Source organism: Malus domestica, chromosome 10, assembly GCF_042453785.1.
Source record: "Malus domestica chromosome 10, GDT2T_hap1".
Lineage (NCBI taxonomy): Eukaryota > Viridiplantae > Streptophyta > Magnoliopsida > Rosales > Rosaceae > Malus > Malus domestica.
Window position 1 is genome coordinate 5,748,212 of NC_091670.1, and position 6,000 is coordinate 5,754,211.

Sequence of the window (6,000 nt, forward strand, 5' to 3'; positions counted from 1 at the left end):
CTAAACCTTTTGGCAACAACATCAGGTTTCAAAACTGAAGCAGCTTGTCATGACAAAGAAGCAATAACGGCCACCAAACTTTCACTGCCTTCACTATAGTTTGCTTCCTCGGGACACAATGCTCACAGAAATCAAGCTTATAAGTCATGGCACCTTTTAGAAGACCTTGTTTCACAAGCCTTTGTAGAGCTCTATCACCGATTTGGCTTAATCTCATATGCCACAGTCTAATAGTATCTAAATCAGTTGTGCCCATATTTTATGATACTACCACTTCTTCATCTGTCACAACGCTTCCTTGCAATAAATACAAATAACTACATCAAGAAGCTTTCATCACAAATCTTCCACTGCCTCTTACTATGAAATTATGCACATTCATCTATTTTCCGAACTTTTTCTATTTTAAGAGTTTCCTCTTGGTCAAGACTTTCTATTTTTGTAATAGAAAAAATCTCATCTTCGATGATCTACCTCTAACAAACAAAGCCTCAGAGGTACTATCATGATTTTTATCTCTATGTCTCATTTCATAACAAGGCATTTGACACATCTTCAAATTCCACAGTTTCCTTTACCATGCATAATAGTATTAACAAATTGCTCATAAGAATCTGGTAAGAATTTAACAATGTTAAGCCTATATCTTCATCCTTAATATCTTCATTTAAATTCATTAAACTGACAATCAACTTATAAAAAGCATCAACGTGTCTAATCATCTTTGTACCTTATTTAGATGGAAAATGGTGGAGGCTTTTTCCTTCAAGTGTAGCTAGTTCTCCCTACTCTTCGTCATATACTTGTCTTCTAATTTTTGCCACAACACCTTTGCCTATATCTCCCGCATCACAAAATACTTCCGACTTCGACATAGCTTCTAGTGTATCTTCAAAGCAGCAAGTAAATCTCGTTGATCCAACACATCCTTGACCTCACATTGCCACATCCATAGTTGTTTGTGCCATCAAACTTTTCCACTTCAATTTTTCATTTTGCACCATAGTTCTTGCAACCTCTAAATTGCTTTCAAAAGGATTCTGATGTTGCCCATTTGACATCTTTAACAACTAGACAGTACTCAAGAACAACCAGTGCTCTGATACCAATTATCGTACTAGAATAACACCAAACCTATTGGAAACAAACACAAGGTAACCCGCAAGAAATATATCGAATGAAATGCAAAAAGATAATAGAAAAGACACCAAGAGTTGACGAGGTTCCTCAATAGTCAGTGTAACTGGAGTATTTTCTCAAAGCAATAGAAGCTTACCCAATAATCCACTATCAACCAAATGGAAGTGTTTACAAAGGGTTTACCAATCTCACAACCTAAAACCCCAATACACCCAATAGCTCTCACACACCCAATAAACAAATAGAGAAAGAAATGTACTGATTAATTTCATTGCTATACAAAGCTAAAAGTTAATACAACACCTACAACTTCTATAGAGTGATTCCGAACAAAAGATGGGAGCAGCAACTTTCTTCTTCTCAGAATTGGGGATGTTGGTTATTTCATGTCATACAGGTCAAGAGAGCAAAGTTTTGACAGAGGACAGAATTGAAACTTTGTTAAGACCTACGATACATATATAGGTTTTTGTGATAGGTTCTTGTGTGTGTCTAACATGTACATACACAATGAGACTTTGCTTTCATGTCATACACCTTGTGCCTCCTCTTCGTACATATCATCTGGATGAATTGCAGCAGGAAACACTAAACAGGAGTATCATCTATGATTTTAAGTTTGTTCGATATCAAGTCAAAGTAAAGTTAATTACTTACAACTATTCCTTTTATTTCATTGTAGATCATCACTAGTTTTGTAAACATTCTTACCGATCCCGGAGTCAAGTAATGTGTGACTGAAAACAAGTTTGCGATCCTAGAGATGGTTCGGAGGTCCATTGCGGAGTCACTGAATGAAGATCGGTCATCCGTTTCTGGTGCAGAACAAAAACCTTTCTCACACACACCATCATTTACTTGAACTCAATATGAGAGATAGAGAGGGGTACAGTGAGAGAGAGAGAGAGAGAGGGAGGGAGACCTTTTCGATGTGGGATGGGAGGGCAAAGATTAAGAGGTTCATCCGTTCACGGCCTTTGAATTACGAGAGAAGGCCTCTGAATTCAAAATGAGGAGGTCGAACCTTCTTGAATCAGCAAGTCGATACTTAATAGACAAGAACACACATACATCGAATTCAGAAGCCTTTCTTGAATTGCCAAGTCGATAGACAAGAACACACACATCATACCGGGAAAATGAAATAGAAGCTGACACAGTCCATCAAAATCGAATCTGCAAGTCTTCTGACAAATGAAAAGATTTTCAAGTTGTTGATTCTCCTTATCATTATGTTTGTTACACGGATGATGGAGCTATATATTATATCCAACGTCTTAATTAATCAAAAGGTTGTCGCTTAATACTACAGTCTAATAGTATTCCTCTTCACTTGTAAGTAAGAGGTCTAAGGTTCGAATCTCGTGGATGGCGAATTCAATAGCAAATTAGGTTGCCCATTGTGTGGCTTAACCGAACTGTCCCTTCCCTTAATGTAAAATATGTCGTTGTATTAAAAAAAATTAATCAAAAGGTTTACATTATCTTAGGATGTGAAATAGGTCGCCATTAGCTGATTCCACAAGATATTCATTACCGCTATATCTTTCAAACGGCTCTTTAGGCGTGAGTAGCTTCAGTTGTGGTGGCTGTGCACCAGGGTTATCAATATCCAGTGAGCTAACGCTTCCCCACATACTAGCTGCGTAGACTTGGCCTCTATAAAATATAACATCAGCGGTTTCAAAGACTTTACGATCAAATGCCAAGACTTCTGGCCTGCTTTGAAGACAGCCAACCTGGAATCCGAAGCGTAAATTGCTACGACGACATAGTTGTCCGGATATAGAGAGGGATCACCGGACAAGATAACCTTACAGACAAAATGCTCATGGTAGCTTGCTACGCATTTGAGGATGAAGACATCCATGGGAGGTAGACGAATAACTGGCGATGCTTGTCTGAAAGGGTTCATGAGTGCTATAACAAGACCTTCGTCTATGTGCTCTACTGTGGCCAGCCACCCATGGCTAGAGCCGTAAGCCCTCATCCTAAAAGGCACTTGTTGTTGGTATATGGTCCAGCCCATGATGAATGTTCTAGATTATTCTAGTAAGCAAGTGAGGTGGCTGGAGCATGCTAGACAATTCTAGCATGTTATTAAGTTGATGGAAGAAGCTAGATAGTACTAGCTTCCTTGGTTGCAAATGGAAAGATCTAGAAGCTACAATTTTGTGGCTAGTCTAGAATTATCTAAGTTAGAGGTTTGTAGAATATACTAGAAACTAGAAACTAGTAGAGTGCCAAGTTCTCACCTATAACTATGGGTGTGATGTTGTAGTGATGTAACCAATCAAGAAAGAAGTAAGTAGCAAAGGATCAAGTCCAAAGCTAGAGTTCCACTCCAAGAGTGAGAGTAAGAGTGTTCCACTACACATTGTGAGTGAAGTTTAGAGTGATAGAATGTGTGTTATACTTTCTTGTATCCATCAAGCCTTGTCTTTGGCTTGGTAAGACTACTCTTGTTGTACTCATCTTTTTTATATAGTAAAGATTGATCCTTGTCTCATGGACGTAGGCATAAATTGCCGAACCACATAAATTCTTGGTGTCCATTTTCTACTTTACTTTGTACATTATCTATCTTGTAGTACCGACATTCCTAACACTTGTAACTGAGCATGGTTCGTCCTTCAGAAACGCTGTACACGAGTCTTTGGTCAGCTTGTGGGCGATTCTTGTCGGGGATCAAGAGCATGGGAAGTAACTGACACCACCGGTTTGTTGCAAGATTATATTGGAAAGAGAACGCCACTCCTTGCAAACGGCAGCAAAACAAACATGGTCTATTGGTTCCGGCAACCTGTCGAGAATAAGAAAGATGAGTGTAGGAAGGCTTGCCCATCCAGTAGTGCTGAAGCTGACAGGCGTGATCCTAGGACAGGGCATCGTGTTAGACTCAAACAATCAGGACAAGAAACGACGACGAAACCAAATCCTTTAAATAACCAATGGAAACCAAATCCTTTTTCGATTTGGACCTTCCCTTCCCGTTACCTTAGAGGACAAGGAATCCCACAACTACAAGGAGATAAATGATATGTATTTAATTAATCAATTACTTAAAATTAAGCTAGCAAGCAAGAAATTAGTAAGAAAAATGTGCAAATGCAAAGAAAAGCAAGAACTCAATGTGCCCACTCCCCATAGCACGTCCAGGGCTTTTACCTCTATGAAATCCAAGGGCTTTGAGCAGCAAGTTTCGAGTTTCTGCAACGCCGTAATGGAGCAGTGGTACCTTGCCGATGATACATTGCAACTAGTAACTAATCAAAACAAATCACTAGTTAATTAAGATGCTCAATGTTCCCTTAATTGTGATTAAGATAATCACAATCCTAACATCCTCCGTATGCTCTGCCATGTCCGCTGCCGATGTCTTCTGTTCCGATTTTTACTTTTTACTCTTGCTTACAACATTTAAATAATCAGGTTGAAATAGTAATTTTATTTTTTGACAAACGATAGTGCTAGTAGGTTAAATTGTTAGTTGTTATGATAGGAGATCGTTTTAGATATCAAACTCGTATCAGAATGCATAAGCATCATTGATTTCTATCTCTCCAATTTGAAAAAAAAAAAAAAAAAAAAAGTCAAGTAAAACAACATTACAACGAGCGAGGATCCTTTGTTGATCCTATTAACAAACTTGTCAAAGTCTAACCTAAGAACTATTACGTGAGGGAAAATTACTAAACCAGATACAAGATTAATTATAGTTACATCCTAACGTAGCGAACCTATCTACTGCCATGTTAACCGCTCGAATGATAAGACTTTATCGTATAATTAGGAATTTGATGCAGTAGGTGCCAAATGTCCTATACAAAAAAATTGGGGTAAATTGCGGTTTGACCTTTTGAACTATTACCCTAGTTGAAATTGACCCCCTAAACCTTTTTTTTTTTTTTTGATAAATTAACCTCCTGAACTATTTAAAATCAGCCAATTAACCCCTTGTCGTTAGATTGCGGAATCAATTTTGTCAAATTCAAGGGCAAATTAGTCATTTCATCATCAATTGTTACTTGTCAGCTATAACCACCAATAAATTTTGACACATGGACACAGAATAATTCAAAAACATATAATATAATGAGAAAACATAAAAAAAAAAAAACAAATGTTTATATAACGGACTATCTCACATTGTCATTACACATTATTTTGTTTTCAAATGTCATAAGTTCATTGATGGTTATAGTTGACAAGTAAGAATTGATGAAGGAAAGACTAATTTTCCTTTGAATTTGACGAAATAGTTGATGAAATCTATCGACAAGAGGTCAATTGGCTGATTTCAAATAGTTCAGGGGGTTAATTTCAACTGGAGTAATAATTCAAGAAGTCAAATAACAGTTTACCCTAAAATTTGGCCAAGGAACTTGAATACCTTTCTTAATTGCTTCTATCAAAATCTTTAAAATCGCCCTGAACATCAATTTTATGATAGTGCTAGAACTGCCAAATTGGAGGGCCATTCTTAAAGTTGTAGCCCCTGCCTGCAAAACAGAAGACTCCCAATTCCTAAAGGAAAAGCACAATTGAAAGTCCAAAGTTTAATACTTTGACCATTTCCAACTATTACTAACAAGAGAAGTGATTACAAACTCTTTTTACAAGTGAGACTCTTTGTGGACGTTCAACGAGCTATTTTTTGGTACAATTTTTATAATAATATTGCAAAATATTGTGCTAAAAATATAAAGTTGCAAAATTCATAAAAAGTCCAACTTTATAGAGTCTTCTTAGCATTTCTCATCCAAAGAATTCCCTTCAGTAAAGTAGGTCTTGGTCTTGTCCCACGAGCAAAGAACGGGCCTTTCAAAAGTTGTTGGTTTGTACTAGTTTTCCCACCAG